This window comes from Triturus cristatus, chromosome 7, assembly GCF_964204655.1.
Source record: "Triturus cristatus chromosome 7, aTriCri1.1, whole genome shotgun sequence".
NCBI lineage: Eukaryota > Metazoa > Chordata > Amphibia > Caudata > Salamandridae > Triturus > Triturus cristatus.
The window spans coordinates 1,731,080,482-1,731,092,877 of record NC_140590.1 but is presented as its reverse complement, the minus strand read 5'-3'; positions in this window follow the sequence as shown (position 1 = coordinate 1,731,092,877).

Genomic DNA, 12,396 nt, shown 5'->3' with positions numbered 1-12,396 from the left:
CCCAACAATCCCCAACCACAACATTCCTCACTACCCATACTCTCCAAGACTCCAACTACTCCATCCCCACTTCACACCGCAACCTTCTCACTTCCATTCGCTTCCTCACTTCTCTTCCAAAACTCCACCATCATCTCCATTCGTCGTCCACTGCTCTGACGCACCCCCACGTTTCCCCAGTATCCCCCTCCCCGGAAGGGTGAGTATGCCCGTCATGGACTCCTCCCCCCTCCCCAATCCGCCAACCAGGGAACCCCCGGAGGGCGGTTACCTGCCCCACCCCCACAAGTGCACCTTTCGCCCTCACCTCCTCATACACCAGATCGACTCATTCCACAGCCCACTGATAAAATCCCTCATCTCCATCATATAGTAAGCGTTTCCCATGTGCGAAAGGTGCACGCCATCAGCCCTAAAAAGCAAAGGCTCTTCGAGCCGCAGACCAGGATGCGCCAGCACCTTGATCCCACAGTCCTCACAAAAAACTCTCATCGCCCTATTTAATTTTCTGCGGGCGCGTTCCACTGCAGCGGGCTTCAACGCCCCCCTCCAAAACTTTCTGGGAATGAACTCTGTCCACACAATACAAGCGCCAGCCAGATTGCGTTTGATCGCTGCCAAGTCCCGCTGCATCAAATATATCAAGGACACCGCTGATTGCCGCACCAGATCGTTCTCCCCCAGGTGAATGACAAGCAGATCCGGACATCCTTGCTGCGAGACCTTCTTCGTGAGCCAAGGCAAAAGTTCCCCCCAGCGCATACCACTCCTACCCCACCAGAAAACCTCATGACTGCAGCTTCTCAGGCCCAGGCTACGCCCGTACACCTGCCTGTCCGAAAACTTGGCCGCCCAATGCACAAATGAATGTCCCACTATCCAGGTAACCGTCTTGGCTCCAGGACCCCCAACACAACCTACGAAGAAAAAGGAGCATTAGAAACGAGAAAGGACGCGCAAACGCGCACACAGCCGCCGCGCACCCCTCCGCCCTACTTCCTGACGTACCGCTCGCAGCAGCGCGAACGCCATCTACCAATCTTCCTGATCTTATCCCAGGACCAACCCAGCCGTGCCGCCGCCGTCGCCGCGCCGATCCGGAAGGAATGAGTCCCATACCCCGCCGGGTCCCTACCTAAGCGCCGCAACGCCATGCGCATTACCGCCAACAGTTGGTAAGCCGTGACCCTTTTCCCAGAAGCATGACAGAAAATCTCCCCAGCCAAACGGCCGCACTGCCCGGAAAAACTGCACCACTCCCGCACCGGGCACACTGCCAACTCCCCAGACACATTCAGCCACACCCACGTGCCTCTGCCAACCTGATCTGTCTTGGAACGCCCCAGCCATATCCCCAGGCGCCCCCCATCCAAACGTACATCCTCGAACCTCATCCCCATCCCCCCCCTACCCCCCAGCAACTCCGAAACCCGAAAAGCCCCAAAAAAACATCCACGTCATACATAGGCGGAACAACGCCAACTCATACCGATCGTAACACAGAAAACCCAACTCCCCCAACACCTCCACCAACAGGTCAAAAGTGATCGCCTGGCGCAACGGCGCTCCCCCCCGCCCTCCCCGCTCCCTGGTCCAGCCCTTCAGCATCCTGCTCAGCAACTCACCCATGGCCGGATCAAAACCCAGATAGAGCTTCCCATAGAAAGAAATCCCCGCCAATTTCCCTGCAATCGTCACTGACGACAATCCCCTGTCCATGCAGTGCAAAACATAACGCACGACACCCGCCTCACACTCCCTTTGAGACATCCGCCACTCATCCCGCGACCAACCCAAGAACACCCCCAACTCCACCCATGCCATACGATACGTCCGCCGCGTGGACTCAGCAACAGACTGCTCCACCAGATTCACCACTCTCACACCCCCCAGCTCCAGATACCCTCCGGCACCTTGGTCTTGGCAAAGTCCGCTCCGGGCGCCAACCTTCGGAAACGCTGCCACTGCGAACGAGACAATGCATCCGCGATGTCATTGCTAACGCCCGGCACATGTTTTGCGCGAAACAGCACATTCAAGCGCAAGCACAGCAGCATGAAACTTCGCAGCAAGCGCAGCACCCGCAGGTCCCTTGCCCTCTGATGGTTCACCAAATCCACCACCGTCCTGTTGTCCACATGAAAAAGCACCGATCGGTTCCGGAATTCCTGCCCCCACACCTGCAGCGCCACCAGCAGCGGAAAGAACTCCAGAAACGCAATGCTCCTGCCCTGCGCCAACCAGTGCGCCGGCCACTGCTCCGCACACCACCGACCATCCCAGAAAACACCAAAGCCGCGCGCCCCACCCGCATCCGAAAAAATCTGCACCTGCCACACCATGTTGTCATCGGCAAAGTCCAAGGAGACCCCATTGAAATCACTCAAGAACCCCTGCCACACTCGCAGATCCGCCCGGACACCCACCGAAATCCACACCCCGTGATGGGGCAACACTGCTCCTGACATGGCCAGCCCCAGCCGCCTGCAAAACGTCCTGCCCGCCCGCACCACTCGGCACGCAAAGTTCAGCAAGCCCAACAAACGCTGGACGGACCTCAAATCGATCTTCCGTTGCACCACCACTTGGCTCAGACAGTCCTGTATCTCCAACACCTTCTGCTGGGGGAGGCGCGCCATCCATTCCACTGAATCCAATTCAATCCCCAGAAACGCCAGACAACAACTGGGCCCAGCCGTCTTCTCCGGCGCCAACGCCACCCCAAACTCTCCCGCCATCCTCTGAAAGTGGCCCAAAGCCGCCCCACACTCCCCCGACTGACCGCGGCCTACAAACAAGAAATCATCCAAGTAGTGGGACACCAGCCGGTGCCCCGCCCTGTCAGTGAAGGCCCATTGCAAAAAGGAACTGAAAGTCTCGAACAAAGCGCAGGAGATCGCGCACCCCATGGGCAACACCTTGTCCACAAAGATGGCCCCCCCGAACTGCATGCCCAGCAACGAGAAATCCTCCGGGTGAATCGGCAGAAGGCGAAACGCCGACTTGATGTCACACTTGGCCAATTCCGCCCCCCGCCCACACAGTCGCACCAACCCGATCGCATCATCCACCGACGCATACAAAACCCGGGAATCCTCCTCCGCGATGAAATCATTCACTGACCGTCCCTCAGGCCATGACAAATGGTGAATCAAACGAAACTCGCCAGGTTCCTTTTTTGGAACCACCCCCAACGGGGATATGATGAGTTCGGGCAGCGGCCACGTGTCAAACGGGCCGGCCACGCGACCTTCCAACACCTCCTTGTGCAACTTAGCCTCCACCACTCCCGGCAACTCCTTCGCCGACCGCAAATTCTCAGCCCACCTGCACTCCCGCGGCCCCTGGTACCCCACTCGAAACCCTTCTGTGAATCCCCAAAACAGCCGCAGCGCCGCCGCCCGATCAGGGTAGCGAGAGAGCCATGGACCCATGGCCTCCACACTAACTGGTGTAGGAGCCCTTTGGCCCAGCCTGCCCCCTTCCCTTCGTGACCCGCCATTGCTCGGACGGGGTGGCCAAAGTGAAACACTGCGTGACCGGGTGCTTGCCTCCACACTTCGAACACTCATGTTTAAATCTGCAGGGGTGGCGGGAGCAGAATCCCTTGTTGAAATTCCAACAAGCCCCAGTGGTGGCTCCCCCACTCTTAGCAGGGTGCCCGGTTGCGCTGGCAGCAGCAGCCTGCCCACCCGCACCCCCAGCTCCACTCGCGCCCCCTCCCGCCCCCCCCCCGAGGCGGGACGGGACTGAAAAGACCGATACGCCACCGGAAGGCCACTCGCAGTGTGGGTAGCCGCAGAGGACTGCGTGGAGGCCATCCATTGCACCCACAGCTCCTGATCCACCTCTCCCCAGGGCTTGTCAGGGTTGACGCTGACCCTCGCCCGAAATTCCTCATCGTAACTGAGCCAGGCAAAACCCCCAAAGTGCATCTGCGCTTTTCTGATGATATCCATGTATTTGAACAACGCAATCGCCCTATCCGGATGCTTCTCGCAATAAATACTGGCATAAATCAGGAAGGCCGACGTCCAATTTTCCATAGTTATCGGCACCCGTGGCCGCCTTGTCAACTCCCACTCCTCCTCTTTAGACCCCTCTTTCGCCTGAATCTCCCGATGCAGCAATTTAAAGACATCCACATATTCGTGTTTCCAAATCCTGCCCCTCGTCTTTTCAGACAGATGGGACCCCAGGGGCATCGCCAACCCCATATAAGGCAGCTTCTTCTTATGTTTCTCACCCCCTTCCTCCTTCCCATCTGTCACCTTCTCCGTCTGAACACCAGCTCCCACCATTCGCTTCTCATCCCCCTCTGGGGCCGCCGCCTTAGCCGGCACCTTCGGCTGCGCCGTCTCTCCCACCACCCTCACCGACCCATCCCCCACCCCCACAGACCTACAAGACTTCTTACGCCCCCGCCCGAACCCCTCATCCCACGCCCCCCAACTATCCCTCCCTGAGGCGCTGGGGAATGGAAGAGGAAGGACTTCCTCTTCCTGCCCCTTTTAATCCCTACCTGCGACCCCACCCCTTATCCCACCCCTTCCTCCCCTGTCCTTCCCTTGCGCGAACTCCCCGGGGGAAGACTAGACCGCTGGTCTTACTTCCCCCGGGGGCCTCCTTGAAAGAGGTCCTAGAGACACTTGATATCGCCGCTAATAGTTACCTCGATCGTGCAAGTTACATGCACATACATGACACAGGCCAAGGCTACACAGTTGAATACACCGGCAGTACAAAGACATACAATTGATGGACGGAATGCAGAACAAATCAAAACATTCACCCCCAGTCAAGAGATCTGGGTTAAATCCATCATTCTTTTGCTCACCATACAACCCCAGTTTAGACTTGGCCATATGCAAATCAAGACTGATTTGTATATGGCTGGGTTCAAACTGGAATGGCATAGGGAGCAAAAATACGAAGGCTTTAGGCCCAGATCTCTGTACTGACGTGAATGTATGACATTGTTCTGCATTCTGTTCATTAATTGTTCTTTTTGCAATAATATGTAAGTTCAGAGGTATCAAGGTTGACTTGTTTGGAACCTCCAGCATATTTAACCAAAAATATGACCAGAGTCCTATATGCAGTGGCAATGTGTTGGTCTGAATAGATGTTATTACACCTTCCTAAATTGAGGCTATTAATAACTCATCGCAATTTTTTCTGCTTTTGAGCACTCCTCAGGACTTTAAAAAGTTCATGATTGTGTTGTATGACTGTCAGATGCTTGCTAACCAAAATGATTTCAGATCTGTGCTGTGTTTATTCGCAATCGTGGCTGCGACTCTCTCGGTGATGGCTCACAAATATGACTGGACACTTTCAGTTTCATACACACTGCGTCCCCCGTCCAACTTGCTGACCTGATTTCCCACAGCTTGGTGTTGGCTTTTTGTTCTTGGGATATTATTGATGCCGGAGTTGCTCGCTGTAGAGCCATTGTCTCCGGCCTGGGTCAGGCTTGCCCTCACAGCAGCTCACTTGTAGTCAGTGTCCAAGGACAGTCAAAACCTTGTTTTGTTGCAAACCATTGCAAAGCTGTAAGAGGAACATGTCCAGGAATCAGATGTCACTTTAAAGTTTTAAGGTCCCACCTTCATGTGTAAGTGGCCCTAACATCCAGTGTCACACTGAGAAAGCATGAGTGGTTCTTGGTGGCCTTTGGTGAGAGAAAGTAAGAAACCTTTGTAAAGGCAGCTGGTTTCCTTTCCTTTCTTTTGCACCCTGCATTCTGAGGAGTGACTATGGCTACTCTAGAGCCATGCATGTAAAACGTGACTTGCATTAACGTAGAACACATGCTTGTACATGCTGATCTCTTGTGATGAGCCTACACTCATACTAGACCTGAAACTTCACTTATAAGGTGGTGGCTATGGAAGATCAAAATAAGGAGAAAAGATACCTATTAACATGTATTTGATAACACAAGTAAGAAGAGTAATGGTTTCATTCTCAGGAATGTTCTAAGATGAAATTGCTCCTATCACTACCTGAAACAAACTTCAGTTTCTTTATCGCCTGCTGTTCGGTGCTCAGAAGCATGGCAGGCTTTCTCCTAAACCAAGGCTAGCTTGAAACCTATGGTAATTAATTCTGTATCTGGGACCCCATGCTTCTTTACCCCTTTCAGTTCAGGGGGGCTGTCAGAATCGCTGTGCCTACCTGTTCACCACCTTGGCCTTTGGGGGTTGCTGTGTGGATCGTCTCTCCCTCCCGCCGTCGCACCGGTGACATCGGCGACTGTAGCGCGGAGGGAGCAGGAAACTTCATCTCCCAGGCTCCTTTGCCCACCGGAAGCGGAAGCAGACCTACAGCATCTCACGCCTGAAGGCGCTACAAAAACAGCTTCACCCCCCGCGTCGCGGGACACGCGCGGGCGGCGCCGGGCTAAGCCCGGGCAAAGGGCGGGCCGTCTACGGCCGTCCAAGGCAGGTCGAGGCCGGGCTGGGCCATTCCCCTGAGGTCCACATCCCCACGGTAAGACCAACCAGATATTTGCAACTGCGAAAGAGTATGACACTCATGGCTGAAAATGAGGGGAAGCGCCGCCTAACACCGGCTGTCGCTGGGGGAAGACTTACTGGCACCCTAGATGATTTCTTCCTGAGAGCAGCCGATGTCGTGGGTAGGGAGATTGCCCTGACCGAAAAGCGCTTGTCATTGGAACTCTTAAATGTCAGACGCTCCTCTTTAGGTGACATAAATAATGCAGTGTCACCGGCCAGGACAGACTCGAATACCCTTTTTCCACGCTGCTCTACTGTCCTGGAGAAACAAGATGTACTTGGGGAGGAAGTTGTGTCTACGCTGAATATTTCTTCCTGTAGTCTCGACTCGTCTGAGGGTTTTTACCCTATTGAGCCCAGGAAAAGTTTACAGCCTGTTGATTCTGCCGACCTTGAAGCCATTATTGAAGTGGCACCAATTAGCACTAATCTGAAGGGCAAACGGAAGAGGGGTGGGGTATGTCAAGCAGGCAGGAAACCAAAACTACTAAAGTTGGCTGGCACCCAGAGTGTATCGCTCTCTAAGAAATCCCTTAAAATACCTAAAAGGAATATTCAAGCCCCGATTGATTTAGGTCCCCAGTCTTCAGATTTAAATAGTAGAGCCATAATTAAAGGGAAGGATGAGGAAGCAGTGATATCATTTTCAAATTTAACTCACCTATTGCGATCCTTTACCCTACCTATCATCGAGAGATTGAGAATCATCAACGGGAAGCTAGACGCCCTGGGTGAACTAGCCAACGATAACACACGCAGGCTCGACTCTATTACATTACCCAAGCCCAACAACTGCACTGAGCCAGTGCCCTGTAACAACATAGACCCCCATGGTATAGTCTTCCCTCTAGTCGTAGCCCCCCCAGGTGATGATAGTATTATTACCTTACCTTCAAAAGCCCCTGTAACCAAAGCTTCCGAAAGTACAACACTTACCATCTCACCCCCACAAACTAGCGAAATTTCTAAGGGGGAGACTGCGCCGGTTGGTCAGGACGAGCAGGTCTCTTTACCAGTCATTGATCTCCCACCGGCGTGTTCACCCTTAGTTGTAGTGCTCGCAAACGTCCCTGTTTTGAGTAAGGGCGTAAAAGAGGACTTTGGCCAATTAAAAAATAAGGTGATCTATTGGATCACAAAGAATACTTCGGTAGGAAATAACACCTGGAAAGATATCATAATGGTACGTAGAGTGTCCTGGATTGGTAGAACCAGGAAGAATAGAGCTGGGGATTGTGTTATACTCAATTTTAATAGTCCCACTCTGGTCAGACAAATCATTGATGAGTCCTTATTCAACGCCAAGCCACAATCGAAGGGCATTGAGATCCTCCCACTTGATTATTTTTATAGGGAGCTGAACAGACCAAACCCAAGTAAGGTTATTGCGTACGGGGGCAGGAAGAGCTATCGCACCCCTCTAAGCCCAGGATGGAATTATCCTAGAAATATGTTCCCTAACCGGATGTGGAGAGGGAATGACGGGCAATATCAAAGCTTTGAAGGGGTCAATCGCTTCTCTGTTTTGAGCGGACTAGATGGAGTCGACTGACGCCCAACAACTGAGACTGCTGTCATTTCTGATCCGAAAGTAACAACAGCGGTAGCCAGTGTAGTTGTTCAACCGAAGGCAATCAATCTGTCTGAACAATCGGGGGCTGTAACTAAGAAAAGGACCAGGATTGCTTTCTGGAACGTAGCAGGTCTCCGTTCCAAGATAGACAATCCTATATGGATTGACTTTATCAAGGACATAGATATTTTATGTTTGCAAGAGACTTGGTCTCTTGATGCCATCCATATTACTGGGTATAAAACCTACCATCAACCTGCTAGTTCCTCTAACTTTGGGAGGAGTACAGGTGGCCTGACCATTTATATATCTAATTTGCTGGAGATATTATCATCAAGTTCGGTGGCCTCATGTAGCTACTATCAAATTACTCTAATCCGGGTGTCCCCCAAGGTGGAAATTATTATTATCAACATGTATAACAACATTGAGAAGGGCTCTGTAAATGGTATGATATATACCCTTATTAAGGAACTAAGGGCCCTAGTAGACAAATCTTTAAGGGATTCAATCATCATCTGGGGAGGTGATTTCAACCACCATCTGTGTAAACAGTATTTGAGTGGATGTGGCGATCAGGAAAATTATAAATCTGAATATCAACCCCACTTTGCCCACTATAGCGGGGGCGATTCATTTAATGACATGATGGCCACATTCGATCTGGGTTTTGTCAACTTGCTCTGTAGGCCCATGGTGGAGTTTAGCTCAACGTACGTGGGGAGAGGGTCTAGTACGCTGATCGATTTTATCACCGTCACAAATTCTCACTCACGCTGGCTATCAGATTTTGCTACACACACAATCGGGGTGAGCGACCATCTCCCACTTAGTTTCTGTATTCAGCTCCCCTGCAAAATAGATCGTCCTTCGGTAGAGAAATTAGCCTGGACAACAAACTGCACTTTAAGCAGTTTGAATGGGTACGCCCTTAGATGGTCACAGATCAACCCAGAGGCTACTAATAGAAATATCATCAAACAGGCGTTAACCTCTATTAATGTATGCCTCCAGGAAGAAGTATCACAAATAGACGTCCTGGACTCTTTTGCAAACATCACTAAGACTATTAAAGAGGTCCTACAACGTCCTTTTAAAGAGGGGAAAGTAAGTAGTAAAGGGTGGTTTGACTCCGCCTGCACTAAGGCTCACACTCTCTTAAAGTATGCTCTAAGAAAAAACCCAAGAAACCAATCTGAAATTAGGCTTCTTAGACATGAATATAATCAGGCCAGAAAGTCACGTAAACGCGAAATTAAGAATGACGCGTGGCTAAGTCTGTACAACGCGTCCTTGGAAAGGGACTGCTCTGCCTTTTGGTTAGCTGTCAAGGCTCCATTTTTTTCATCAGGTGAAATTGTTACAATGGAAGTGGCTATCACAGAAGATGCATGGATAGATTTCTTTGCCGAGGTCTACAACCCAGGAGGGAAAGATAAACTGGTAGAGTTGGAGACTGTTACCCAGGAACAAAACGAGGGTAACTTTACACCGATCAACTTAGCTGTTACTGTTAATGAAATTTCTGACGCCATCACCCAGAGTAGGGTCAACAAAGCGCCAGGCATAGACGGCGTCCCTATAGATCTTTTTAAATATCAGCCTGAGCTCTGGTCACCCCTACTCATGCGTGTATTGGAAGCAAGCTGCGAGCGGGGCTTTATTGATACCTGGGCAGACTCTATAATCATACCTATATTCAAAAAAGGGGACCGAGAAAAACCCTCCAGTTATCGCCCTATATCCCTACTGGATTCCTTTATGAAAATCACTGGGCGTGTTATTCTGAATCGCCTACAACAATGGGCTATAGAGGCTAACATTTTATCCCCGGTACAATATGGCTTTCGTGAGGGATGTGGCACCTTGGAACAGGTCCTTAACTTTACCTTAATCTCAGGAAAATACACCCAGGCCAAAGAAGGCAAACTCTTTGTAGTGTTTGTAGATTTAAGCGCTGCTTTCGATTGTGTTATTCATAATCGTTTATGGCAGATCCTGAGGGACTTAAAGGTGGACGAAGTACTTATCTCCTTTTTAAGACAACTGTACGTTGGGGCCAGGGCGAAAGTTAGATACGGCACCAATGGTGAATGCTCCAAGCCTTTTCATGTAAAAAGGGGAGTGAGACAAGGGTGCGTACTCGCCCCATTTCTGTTCAATCTGTACATTAATGACCTAGAAAAGGAGCTAGTTGCTGTGGTACGCGATTCTCCCCAGGTTAACCAGCATCAAATCACGTCCCTTTTATATGCAGACGACGCAGTGATCATGTCTCGGACTCAAAGAGGTCTTCAAACTGCTCTGGACACCTATTTAAATTTTATGGATAACAGGGGGCTAAAACTTAACGTATCCAAATCATTTGTAATGACCTGTGGCAGATCAAAGAAAAAAGAGTGTCGTTTGTTTGTTGGGAAGGAGAAACTTGCCTCAACTAAAACTTTCTCATACCTGGGTGTAGTCCTTGAAGAAACAGGGTCCTGGGGGCCTGCCATTAGAAATAGGACTTTGATATTTAAGAAAGCCACTGCTGCACTTATGTCCTTTTCGAAAAAACTGGGGAAGAGACCACCCGTGATTCTCTTAAAAATCTATCAGGCAAAGTGTATCAGCACTGCTATATATGGGGCAGGTATCTGGGGGATCCATAACTCTTCCTCAATACAAAAGGTAGAGAATGCATTTCTGAGATTTATTCTGTCAACCCCGGTTAGCTCCCCTGTTTTTAATTGTCATGCAGAGCTGGGTGTGCGTTATGTGAGTGACCTGATTAGTATCCAACCAGTTCTGCTCTGGCACAGAATTTGGACATCACCGGACCTAATGTTAAACAGAAATATTATCAAGGATTGTATGGGGCTGGATAGGGCCTTCAGGATACCCTGGCTGAAGTACATTTGCAATTTTACTAGGGACCTTGGAAGACCTGAGTTTTATCACCAACCCGAGTCAATGTGCAGCATTACCAGAAAGGACCTGAAGGAGTTGTGCTGGTATCATGTTGAATCTCTTAGACTAGGTGTAGAACTAAATAAGAATCTGGTTATGCAACATCAATGTACCCTAGTCTCTTATACTATCCAGCCTTATCTAATCTGGTGTCAGGAGGGCTTTGACCGTTATCTATTAACTAGACTTAGGTTCGACATCTTCTTCCGTCTAGTTACTTTTCCCGCTGTAAATGACTGGGCTAGAAATCTTTGTAACTGCCCGTGCGATAACTTGTCTTCCCAATCCTCTCTGCATGTAATTTGTTTTTGTAAATTTTATTCGTTGGAACGATCAAGATGGATCAAGCCACTCTTAAAAAAACATGGTTCATGGAGACAATGCCGCCCTGCCTTATTGTTTTTAGTCTCTCTAAGTGATGAATACTGTGTATCAATTATGCTGGGCTTTTTAAAAAGCATTTTAAGGAAAAGGAAAAGTTTAATTAATTTTTAGGATACTTCGCATGTTTTTACAATAACTGCTTTGTGTTTTATCTTTGTCTTTGTAATGAACTTGTTGCTTTTATGACTTCATGAATTTTGAACTCGAATAAAGTATTAACTACTACTACCCCTTTCAGTTCTGAGTTTTTACTTGGAGATCCATAGATAAATTTAACCATACATAATAAATAAAGCTTCTTAGAGAGTGCCAGTTTTCCTGATAGAGTTAATTAGAGTGGGAGTCAAAAGCAAACCAGCCGAAGCCTGGAATGGCTTAGGTTCCTCTCACAAATTAAGTTACTGAGGGAAAGAATGAAATTTTAAATGTGGCCGACAAATAAGCAAGAAATAATCTTTGTGAGACTTTTAAAAACCGATGGAAACTTCATAGCTTTACTTGATCATCCATAGGGGATGAAGGATGTAACACACATTTTATAAACCCATAAAAAACACCAAATAGCTTGTTTAAAGATTCAGAGGTCTTCACAAATAGGGTTAAACCTAATAGTGAAACATAGAATCATAACAAAACCAGGTGTGAGAACAATTGAGAGCTCCTTTAGGCATACATGACAGTAGACTCACATAGCCCCAACATCAGACTACAAGTGTCCTCTGCAATACAGGTTGTTTTGTGTTCAGAAAGTTACAGCCAGTAATTATATGCACACAAATAACAGAAGGGAGTAGTCCTTTAACCCCTTCGGTGCTCATGACGGAATGGTTCCGTCATGACCCACGGTTGAGCTGTGCTCATGACGGAACCATTCCGTCATGACCACGCCCGCGCAAGATTCCGTCAGCACAGCGGCGGAATCTGCGCAGCATCGAAGGGGTTAAAATCTAAAATATATTGATA